Below are 13087 nucleotides of genomic sequence, written 5' to 3' on the forward strand. Positions count from 1 at the left end.
AAGGTTACTAAGGCATCTTCATCGATTGTCACTGACTTTAAAGAAAAGAAAGAATCCAAAAGTGTTGTGCGACAGAAAAAACCCGCAACGAAAAGTGACAGATCGAAGAGGAAGCCAAAAGGTACTCCTAAAGAAATGAAGAGTGATTTGAAAGCTGAACCGCTATCTTCTTTCAGCCCCCTCCATCGGTTTGGGGAAATGAAAAGGAAAGCAAAATGCCGTCTTGTAAAGGCACAGATGACTATTGCTGAACTTGAAAAGAGTGAGCGAGCTATTAATGCTAATAATGAAACTCTTGAAGCATTAGATGCCAAGATTGCATTAGCGAAGGTTGAATTGGCTAGAATGTCTAAAGATGCTGATGAACTCCGTTCAAAAATTGGTAAAGATAAGCAATTCCATCAACGTTCGAGAATGCAAGCTCAGGCTGAGCTTGAGGAGTCGACTAAGCTTTATGAGACAGCATTATCAGTGAGAGATAATTGGCAAAAAGAGTTGGATACTGCATTTCAAAGTGACGGCGATTAGTTTTGGGAATGATAATGTGTTTTCAATATCGTGAGTTGAAAAATATAAGCATATAAGCGGGAATGGAGTATACAATTAATTTGGTTTGGTATACACAGAACATTGCGAATGGCTGGGGCAATGTTTACCGCTGCAATATTTTTCAGTTCACATACTTATAATTGAAATGAAAACAATAATGAACTTTAATATTACTTTATTCATAAAAGTCACTATTATATACATTTAAACCATATTTGATTCATCAATCCAAGAATTTTGTTCGCTAGGAAGGCCTAACCACTTTACATATACTTTATTTTTTCTTCTCTTCAACACCTTCTCAATCAGATATACGTCAGGATTCTCGGTTCGTAATAACTCTTCTTCGTAAAAACATCCTCTAATCGGCTGTTCATTCATATCTTCAAGATTATAAGTCGTTGGGATGGTTTTATTAATTTTAACAATCTTGAATAGCTCCGTGGTAAAATTCGCAGTGTAAGACTTTTCAAAAATATGTTTGTATTTACTTATACGTACAATATCATTTAATTGGAATTTGGGTTTACTTTGTCTTCCTCCAATTCCATTGATACCCTTGAATTTTAATTTTGTTGTTGAATCAACATTGATGGGTGCCATACCTATTGTACGATGAACTTTATTATTATATCTACTAGTTATAATTGGAAGAATATCAAGCCATTTGTGGTGACCTCTCATCGAAAATTCCTTGTAGAGCCATGCCTTTATTGTACGAATCACTCTTTCTGCTATAGCTGCCTTCTTTGTGCTAAATGTTGAATAATGATTGATATTATATTCTCGCATGAGAGATGAGAAGCTTTTATTGAAAAATTCTTTCCCTTGATCGCTTTGTATGTGTTTGGGGGAGTATTTGGCTTCTTTCAGTACATGTTTCATTGCATTAGTTACTGTACTACCTGTTTTATCTTTAACTGCTACAGTCCACAGATATTTGGAGTAACAATCTATCACTACAAGTATATATCGGTATCCTTCATTACTTTTTGCATAAGGTTGCAGTTCAGCTAAATCTATTTGCCATAGATCTGCCAAACCTTTGATGGTGGTTATTCTTCTACGAAAATTACGTCTTGCAGGTTTATGTAATTCATTAACAACTTGTCGTTTGACATCACTTATTTCATTAGTCATTCTATTTCAATATGATTAAAGAGAAAAGGTGATAATGTTACTGCATTGAATGATGATGTGACAGTGATCATTACATGTGAATATGTTAATATATTATACCTTCTTCACGTAATTCTTCAATTATTGAAATTATTTCATTATCATGTCCGGTATGTCCGGCTGACTTTGAAGCTACCAATAGTCGTAGGCGAGCAACTAACTCTTTCGGTGAATTCCAGTACACATAATTCACAGGTTTAGAATTATATATTTTCTCCATTTTCACTCGTTTGAGTGCTCCACCAATTTTACTTCTACTTCTTATTGGATATTGTCGTGAGTCTAATAGAGGTTTGATAACTTCACGAAATTTTTTAGAATTTGTATTTTTAAAACCATTCTTCAGATGATATTGTTTATATGGAGCATTCGTTATTTTCAATATTTTGGAATATACTTGACGAGTTTCTTCATTATCAACATCTTGTGGATTCTTCAAAAAAATCATATCATACAATTCTGGACTACCTGCGCATTCATATTTTTTCACTTTATTAGCATCCCAAAATGAAATGTTTCCATCTTTGAAATTTACCACTAGACTTCCCATTTTCAGCTTTTGTGTAATTGGATCCATACGTACGCCAAATGTTCCATCATATGCTGGATTTCTAGATTTTATATTATTCAAATGTTTCATCAAAACATCTTCACCACTTTCAGTCATAACAGGTGAGATGTCAGGATCCGAGGAATCGATGTGGGACGATGATGGTGTTTCGAATAGAGTTGTTCTCATATCGTCTTGAAGTGTGCTCGTGTCACTATTCACAGATGATACACTACCAAAAGATTGTTTTCTTCCTATTGGAGTACTCATGGGATAATTTGAAGTAGATTGAACAGTTCCATGATTTGGTGATAACACTGGTGATTTAGAAGTAGCGTTTGATGATAAAACATTCAATGGTTTCATTATGGGCTCATACAATCTTTCAAGTGTCGTACGATTTTCAATATTATCATTCTTGATAGAGTTGAATTTCTGCCTGACAGCTTCTGTTGTCTCTACTAGTTGACGTTTCAAATTTATTTCATTGTTTTTATTTTCAGGATCTTTTTTTGTATTCATAATGCCCTTTTTTTTGAATTAAAGCTTAATTCGTTGGTGAAGTGACCACTACAATATTCAGTGATCGAATAAGTTCCAAAAACAAGATCATGGGTATATAAAACTATCGAATCCTTTGCGATATCTACCTTCATCTATTTTTCTATCCTTATCAATGACTAGAAATCCATATTGGTCCTCCCAGCATTTAACACACATCAATTGGAATTGTTTGAATGTTACATCGGGTGAAACATGATCTGAATAAATGTGATGTAAATTCGTCTCATCTTGTTTGAACATTATAATGAAATTGGTATTGTCACGCACTAACTGTTTGGGTACCCGTGAATATGTCTGTGCTAGATAAAAACAATCAACATCCTTATGACGTCCCATACAGAAATATGATCTAATAATATCTTGCTTTTCACATATCACATCATCGAAAATGAAAACAGAATTAGGCTTAGCGTCGGAGGGTTCCACTATTTCTGCATTATTGCTGAATGTATAAAAACCTAATCCTTTTATAGGTTCCAAAACACTTCGCAAGTACTGATATTTAGGTTGATTGAGTGATTTCGAATAGAGATACACATTTCTAAATCTCAGTCCTTGTGGATGTGTTAATAGTGATATCATTGCATTCGTCTTTCCACAATTTGAAGGTCCTATAATGAGTCCTCGAACTGATGATGGAAGTAGTGGACCATGTCTGAATACCCTTTGTCCATTCAATCCACAACCAAATTTCTCATCTAGATTATCTACAGCAAACTTTTCTTTCTGTTTTACAATGCGCATCGTGCCGTGGTTGGAGACTATATAAATGTTATTAGCTTATTCATTTCAATGTGTACCATCAAACGATACGGACGTATTGAAAGTGATCGTAAAATTAAAAGAGGTTGTGGTTTTGTTAATGATTTAATAAACAAACTTCCTTTCGAATTACATCTACCGGAGGTTATCAATACTGTGGACCGGGTACAAAATTGAAACAACGTTTAGCTCGTAACGACCCTGGAATCAATAAATTAGATATTGAATGCAAAAAACACGATATTCAATATTCTAAGCATCCATCCGATCTTGCAGCAAGACATTTAGCCGACAAAGAACTTGAATACAGCGCTTGGGATAGGGTTAAATCGAAGGACGCGAGTATTGGGGAAAGAGCAGCTGCATTACTTGTCACCAACATTATGAAAGCGAAAAGACATATGGGCATGGGTTGTAGTACCAATAAGAAAAAATGTAAGAGGAAACAAACGAAGAAAAATAAAATTAAAAAAGTTGCATTTGGTGCTGGGATAGTCCATAAAGTGCGAAATGTATTGAAGAAAGCTGGTGGGAATCAATTTGTGACGAATAATAGCAAAAAAGCTATCACTGTGGCATTGCAGGCGGCACGTAAATACCTTAAAGCTGCCGGTGGAAAGAAGAAAATCCGCACACCACGCATAATTCCTGTTCCCAAGATCGGTGGACTTTTACCATTGATACCAATTTTTGCTGGACTATCCGCACTAGGAAGTTTGGCGGGAGCTGCTGCTGGTATTACCAAGGCCGTGAATTCGGCAAAAGCCAGCAGAGCGGCTTTAATGGAAGCCAATCGTCACAATAAAACCATGGAGGCTGTAGCATTAGGCAAACGCGGAAGTGGAATATATCTCAAACCATACCGTAAAGGTTTAGGACTATATTTAAAACCATACAAAGCCACAAACAAAACAAAAAACTAATTGAACCCCTACCTCAGAGGCCTCTTACTGATCTCGATCTCAGTTATTATGCACAAAAAATGAAAATTCCACATTTTCGTGGTGTTTTTATGCGTGATAGATTACCATCTTCAGGTCCAAAACAAAACGAGACAGCTATTGTTAATTTAGATGGAATAAGTGGACCAGGAACACATTGGGTGGCATATAAAAAATGTGGGAAAGAAGTCACATATTTCGATAGTTTTGGAGATCTACCCCCACCATTGGAATTGACTCGATTCTTTCGAAAATGTTCGAATGTAAAAATCAAATATAACTATGATCGACAACAGAAATTTAATACAGTTCTCTGTGGTCACTTGTGCTTGCAGTTTCTCTCTAAATAATTTTCCAAATAAAAATGGATTCAACACCAAAACTGGATCGGGAGGCTATCAAGGGAATGGGGTTTTCACTTAGAATGTTTTCAAAATATGGTACCTTGAAAAAAATGGATAAAGTGATGCTTGCAAATATGCCTAAGGAAGTGATACTTGCATGTGTTGCACATGAGATTGCATATGTTTGGGAAAAGTTGCCTAAGCATCTGCAAGATGACATCGATATAATGAAACATAGATATTGTTATGAGCACCACCACCACGATCAAAATTCAGAATCGGATGTTAATGACGGTCCTATACCTCGGAAATCTATGTGTTGTATTTGTAATATAGAGGATGTGAATATTGGTATCAATAAAAATGATACTTATTACAATACAACACCTTCCAAAAAGTGTAAATTGTCTCAAATGTGCTGTTGCTGTGTACAATAATAAATTGAAATGTGTTTCAAAATATTCATCAGTCATGTCACGAAAGTTCGAGCTACAAGCTGTCGGGACAAGTGTCTTGAGTGCGGAATTTTTTCCACCAATTGAATTGGATAGGAACAGTCGTTATGGATTAGGACTTTTGGGATTCTATGGGTGCAATACAATCAATAATATAACTGAAGCTAATAACTTAGTTAGTTTTAGAATCAGTAATGACAACTCATCGATACCCCAAAAGTTGACAATTGAAATTCCATGTGGTGCTTATGAAATAGAAGAGATCAATGCCGTCATACAGAAACATATCATGTTCAGATTGTTTCATGATAAAAAACCAAATGATGTCGTTGCAGATGATATTTTCTATCTACACGCCAATAATAATACATTCAAATGTGAAATGCGATCCAAATATGAAATTGATCTGACACATCCAAATTCAATAGCAGAAATGATGGGGTTCGCTCATGAAATATTTCCACCAAATCAGATACATGAATCATCATTACCAATAAACATTACAACTGTGAGACTTATCCGCTTAGATTGCAATATAATATCTGGTTCATATATAAATGGTGAAGAATCCCACATTCTTTTCTCATTCGATATTGATGTTGAACCTGGCTACAATCTCACTAAAGAACCACACAGTATTATATATATGCCTGTCAGTCCAGAAGGTCGTCAATTGATTCACAACATTACAGTGCGTATTTTGGATGAAAAAAATAACCTTATCGATTTTGGAAGTGGAGAAGAGATTTTCATTATTTTGGAATTGAAGAAAATCGAATAACTGTTGTTATGGGTTTCATTTATAATAGACAAAATCGCATTGAACAATCCCAAACGAGTTGCACTATCAAAAAGAAAGGTGTGCATAAAAAGAAGCTCATTCCACAAGTGTATGCTAAACAGTTAGCACATAACGCTCTGTCTGTGAGTGATCTTAAATTTTTGAAATCGATTGGATTGAAAGTGAGAAAATAACAATGGTGCTCGAAACAAACAATGAAAAGTTGAATATATTCAATGAACCAGTGCTCGATCATTCTCTCATAAGTTTACATGAGCACACATATAAGCCCTATGGATCACCGCTATTCAGGAATTCGGATGAAATCAGAATTGCAATCAATAATCAAGATGTTATACTAGATATTGCCGAGAGCTTCATTTACATAGAAGGTAAATTCACCCCCAAAGATGTAGCGAAAACATGCTATCTCTCGAATAATGCAATTGCATTTCTCTTTGACGAAATTCGTTATGAAATGGGAGGTGAACAAGTGGCTGTTGTTAGAAAACCTGGGATAACATCTACAATGAAAACCATGATATCATTTGGACAATCTCATGCTAACACATTATTGACATCTGGTTGGGGACTTTCACAATTGAAGCAAGATATCTTGGATACAAACAGTCATGTTTTTAGTGGAAAACTACCACTGAAATATTTGATGGGTTTTGCTGAAGATTACAACAAAAGTATCTTGAATGCCAAACAGGAATTGATTTTGATTATCGCTCGATCATTCAAAAACTCATATATAGGTGAGGTTGATGCTGATTTGGAAATAAATAAAATCGAATGGAAAATAAGGCATATTGTACCAGATGATAAACACAAGCTCAAACTTTTGAGTAGAATAAACAAAAGCGGTCTGAATGCCAAAATCAAGTTGGCGTATCGTATGTGGGACCTCTATGAACTACCATCATTACGTGGGACTTCTTCAGACATATGGGCCATCAAAACAACTAACGCATTGGAAACTCCTCGTTTTGTCATCATCGCATTCCAAAGTACTACCACATCTGAAGATAGAACACAAGATATTACAAAATTCACAACTGCTGATATCAATAGTATTCGAGTATACTTGAATTCTGAAGTTTATCCATATGAGCGTTGGAATTTGAATTTCGATAAAAAACTTGATGCTCCTGCTTATTATGCTTTTGAGAGTTTCCAGCGAAGTTATTATGATAAAGATATGAGTGAACCTCTGATGGACATTGGACAATTTAGAGAGAATCCACTATTCGTCATCGATTGTTCCCATCAACCGAATGCAACAAAATCATCAACTATTGATATAAAGATTGAGTTTGAGACGAGGAAGACCAAGTTTCCAGACAACACTAAAGTATATGCATTAATTTTGCATGATACAGTTTTAACATACAATGCATTGGATGGTTCAGTTCATAGCAGATATTGACACTTTTTTTTTTCACTCTATCATGTACTGTTTTATGATCTTTTTTTTTTATTTGTAACTGACTTATATCATGTATTGTATTTTATATCATATTTATTGTTTTGTAATCATTTTCTATTGTATTTCATCAGATTTAAATAAATAAAACATGAAAATAATACAAAGTTTTTTATTTGACATTATTTATGATTCACAGGAACATACAGACTATCTAAAATAACTTCTTCCTCATAATCATCATTTTCGCGACCATCTTCAATTTCCTCTCGATTTTCATCATTCAATTCAAAGTGATGAATAATCCATTCTGGCAAGTATGGTTGGAGGCTATACAGGAATCTTCTTAGGTTCAGTTCAATCATAACCTCACAAAGTTGCCACAATTCCAATTCATTATCCAAAAATTTGTTGCAAACTTCTGCACCACTCCAATAGTTCTCAGCATCACGAAGGCATAATTCGATTTGTTTTTCATCATAGCATACACTCATATCATAAACGCTTGCATGTTCGGCTCCATCACCCAACACCTTCAATTTAGACGACAAATGTTGAACCGATGATTTGAGATCTACAATATCGACCCAATCTTGACTTGCGTACTGCATCCACATCTTTAAATGGTGGAACTGAAATCGAACAAAAAAAAAACAATAAGCAACCTCCAATTTTTCAGTGATATAATACTCACATTCCCATTTTACTTGTAGTTACAAAGTGAGTGTATTCAACTAAGTTAGTAATGTTTATATTTCCATATAATTATCATCTAATATATGAATATTAATAAAACAATAAGAAATTCATTATAATTACTATTATTATTCAATCATATTGAATTTGACTAGAGTTATCGTTTTCACACCAAAAAAAACTTTGTAAGCTATGACCTAAAGAAATTCACTATAAATTATTACTATTATTCAATCATATTGAATTTGACTAGAGATCGCGTTTTCATGCCAGCAAAACTTTGTTGGCTCTGTCCTAAATACATCATCGTATATTTACCACCTGATGAGTTGATACAAGATATATCGTCATCACTGAATTGCAACGAAATACGTTTTGGTAGCCAAGTTTTAAATAATTTATCATTGCTCACATCTTGCAAAGTTAATAAAATTGATTTACCAAATCGTGTAGAATAAGTTGACATATTTTTAATTATGTACACTTCATCAATTGGCAATGATGATAAGGCCTTTTGCTCTAGTATTTCAACCTCCTGTACAATCAAATTATTAATTTTATTCAAGTCTACTTTTGAAACGGACATGATGAAAATATATATGAAAATATAAACAATTTCCAACAGACAAATACACTCACCGTCTTCCTTCTATTACGAACTGAATAACACTCTACCAATTGCTAACTGCTGCAGATATATTCGTCTACTGATTTCATAGTGTGCCAGGCATTTCTTTTATATTAAACAGTGTGAGTCACCCCCACCATGAAACCGTGAAAGATTCACATTGCTAGTTGCTATCCACTAGAGATGCCTGACGTCACAGCCAAGCCCATCTCCCAACTTGATGCGATAACAGTTGCCGGTACGAGCAAGCAGTGGTCGTTGCGGTCTCGGAGAGGGTAGACGCTAGGCAAACGGTCCTCGGCTGCCGTTGTGTCACCATCGATAGCGGGGCTAGAGCGAACCTTCATCGCTTCGGGAGAGGTGAGGGCAGACCGATGAATACGCATTACTCTGCCACACGTCGTGGAGTGAACATGTCGCTCTCTAGCCGTTGAACGGTTATTGCTGTGACGTCACTCCACTACTAACTTGGTGCCCTAACACCGATGGAGCATTTATTACTTGGAGGATCTTCGAAGTATGCAGACGTATGTTTGTACATAGACAAACAAGCACATGATGAAACCCTGTACCGTGCATTCTCCTACACACACACACATAAACACACAAAATCTCATATGAAAAAAAAATCTGAACGATCCATGCACCAGACACTTCAAGGTCACAATGCCTTGACTTCACTGCACAACAAAAAAACTTCACCAAACAACAACCAATAAAAAAAGCAATTAATACGTCATAGTGGTGGGGGGAGGCCGAGAATCAGCTGTAAACAACTACTGTGGTACATGAAATTATGATCCCGATCGTTTTTTGCTGCAAAAAATGGTGGAATAAGAGCCTTTTTTTACCTTTAAATGGCCATTATTTCCTCACAAAGGGAGATCCCCGCGTTTCGATTTCAGAATCGTATTCTGCACATCATTCCACGAAAGTGCAAAATCTTTCATTGTGGGATATCTAATAGTTTTTTTCATGGTCAATAGTAGAAACATTATTTTCATTGAAATATAGAGAAACATAATTTTTGATACATAAATCATTGAACATATTGCTTATAATCGTCATCATCATAATTATTTAGATGTTTGTTTGAAGGTGGTTGACAATGTTTCGTGGTGTATTTCATCAGTTCAGACTTCATTGTCTAATATGATATAAATTGATTTGAAATCCCTGAAAGAATCTGTGAAAAAAATTTAAATGATTAGCTGAAAAATAACAATTTTATTAAGCAAAAACTGAAATTACAATAAAATAACATACAAGCAACAACCAAAAAAAAGTTGAACTAATAACACGAGCTGAAAATTGAAAATGATCAACAAGAAATGAAAATTAAAAGATTCTAAACCAAGTTACTTCACGACATTTCGATTGTTAGTATCCACAATTGTCTTCGGGTGATAACTGGACTTATTTCTTTGAGATCTGACTATTTGTAAGTCATTAGACTACCTAACTCTTATCCTATCACCTATCCCCTCTTCCCTCTCCCGCTTCATTGGTTTTTAGCGGGAGCTAACCGTCTGGCGAGAGTTGGTAATGTACAGCTTAATTAAAGGTTTCCATATGTTACGTATCTCTACGCTAGCTTGGGTAAATGCATATATGTTATCCAACAACGCATTTAGCCGAGGTAGCGTAGATATACTTAGCATATGGAAACCTCTAATCAAGAGGAACACGACCAACTCCCGCCAAACTAAAAATCAATGAAGCGGCGAGGGGGAAGAGGGATAGGTGAAAGCAGTCGAATGACCTATAGTCAGATCTCGGAGCAATAAGTCCAGTTATCACCCGAAGACGATTGTGGATGGGTACTAACAATCGAAACGTCGTGAAGTAACTTGGTTTGGAATCTTTTAATTTTTAATTTTCATTTCTTGTTAATTATTTTTAATTTTCAGTTCGTATTAATAGTTCGTAATTATATTTTTTGTTATTTTTCAGCTAATCTTTCTAAATTTTTTTTCAGATTCTTTCAGGGATTTCAAATCAATTTATATCATATTAGACAATGGAAGTCCGAACTGATGAAACGCAATTATTTAGATAATTTTACAATCACTGTCCGAGAAAATGGTTAAAAAATACAAGATCACAAATTTCACATAATATAATATTCTGATTTTTGGGAATACCCATTCAATATTCTTATATTGATTGCTCACCTTTATATTATTATAAATTGAGAAACAAGTGTTTCCTTTCTCAGTTCAGAAAAATAAAAAAAAATGGCCCATGAGGGGATCGAACCCGCGACCTTCGCGTTATTAGCACGACGCTCTAACCAACTGAGCTAATGGGCCGGATGGCGGATAAAAAAAAACATGTGTACGTCACGGGACGTCTGACATAAGTGTTACAATGATAGGTCCTTCATCAGGTGCAGAAGCATTGTTGTGTTGAATTTGATGTGTTTCAGTATATGTCTAATAAGATGCTCTAGAAAATTCTTATCCAGCATTGTGGATAACGTTTTTCTGAAAATCAACTATAAAGCAGAATGCAGATTGATCTTCAAGTAAATTTTCGTTTCATATTGCTGTTGCTGTGATGTAAACCGCTTCAGTATGACTGTAGACATGGTGACTGGTAAGTTTAGCCACTGACCAGAAGGATCTTGAATCGTTTAACTGGTTTTGATGTGCATACAATTTTCGGTCCTTGTATTTTTGTACTATAGGATAGCAAGATTGTTGAACTGTTGTTTGCCGTTAGAAGATTGCTTGATTGTTTGCTTGTGATCCAGAAGCACATGCTGACAGATCGTAGGAATGAAAGCAAAAATCTTACCAGAGAAAAGTTTGGAGATCTATTGTACCAAACTTCACGCGGCAGCAGCTTCAATACTTATTTGTGATCAACTCAAAACTGAAATGAGTTTGGGGTCGAATGCTAAGGATTAGGTCAGGTGTTATGAAGAACATGGGGCTACAGTGTTTTCTGACGACTTAGAAACAATGGAAAGTGAGACAGCTCCCAAGTAGTCGAAAAATAAGAGCAAACTTCTCGCAACCTCGCATAAATTCAAGCGTGTTAATATTGTGGACATGCATAGTTTAAAGTTTTGAGATTTTAGTGTATCTTTGTGCTGGAAAAAGAGATCGCTTCAGATATAGAGTGAAATTCCAAAGTTTGGTATAAATTTTAAGTAGATGTAGTTTGGATATAGAAAATTGACCGTTTTGTTTTAGCACTGGTTTCAATACGTATATGCTCAAATAATAATATATGTTTGTACTTTGGCGTAAACTTCAGGTATGTCAATTTTTGGTTTACCACCACCTTTCTCTTCTGTTGATAATAATTTAATTTCTAAACTATAGAAATTATAGAGTAAAAAGCTAATGCGGACCTGTAAGCTACAAACTACCTTATGGAGTCTTTTTTCCGAGCAGGGAGAATTGTATCCTTCAAGAGGAGGAAATATTAAGAGCATAGAGCATCGAAAATACCTTCAGGTTCTGGTGCAGGTATATATACAGCCATAGAAGCTAACCCCTCTAGACTGAAAGGAATATAACGAAGCTGCTGACTCCCTTGCAAGGAATGGTGCTGCAAATGGTTTCATCAGACCAGAACCTGTCATCGGCATCACTTCCCGCTTTGCAAAATAAACACTAAACACCTGGAATGCAAGAATATACCAAAATCGATCATTTTCAATGTATTCATGTATCCAGGGGTGGACTAAGTTGTTTCACAGACCTACTCACAGCTGACTAACGTCTGAATCATCATATGCAAAGATTTGGACTGGAGGAAAGCAGTGTTTTTATCTCTGTTTGGAAAATGATGAAACGGCAGAGCACGTACGTTGTGTTTGTTTGGATCGAATAGACCCACTCACTTAGGACCTAACCTAACCCTGACGAAATGCAAGTTCAATCTATAAACTAATTTATGTGATAGAAATCAAATTTCTAACAGTGAATTCTTTCAGTAAGAAAGTTGTCGAAAGTATCTTGATCGACGAAGAAATCATAAAATAAAAGACTTTCAGCTGACTTTTTGTCACATTTCAATGAATCCAGGTTAAAAAAGGCGAAAATACCAATAGCTCAAAAACCGCAAAAACGCCCCGGGTTTTCCAACACCGAACCCCAGCTCAAGCATGATACGCCTTCCCCGCGGGCGAATCCTTCACTTCGCGAGACGCATTTCTGTGAAGTCGAGCGCCGAGGCGTTATGGCATCGCGTCGA

General features: G+C 35.5%; 1 protein-coding gene and 1 non-coding gene across 3 annotated transcripts in view; one reads left to right on the plus strand and one right to left on the minus strand.

Annotated features, from left to right (window-relative positions):
• Positions 1–13087, plus strand: part of Ets65A (DNA-binding protein D-ETS-3) — a 307752-nt gene that overhangs the window by 187380 nt on the left and 107285 nt on the right. The window lies entirely within an intron of this gene.
• Positions 11117–11190, minus strand: TRNAI-AAU (transfer RNA isoleucine (anticodon AAU)). The gene has a single exon. It is a non-coding gene; the product is annotated as a tRNA-Ile (tRNA).

The sequence above is a fragment of the Leptinotarsa decemlineata genome, unplaced genomic scaffold (assembly GCF_025532065.1).
Source record: "Leptinotarsa decemlineata unplaced genomic scaffold, Ldec_3_MD MMD2_P_RNA_scaffold_11, whole genome shotgun sequence".
NCBI lineage: Eukaryota > Metazoa > Arthropoda > Insecta > Coleoptera > Chrysomelidae > Leptinotarsa > Leptinotarsa decemlineata.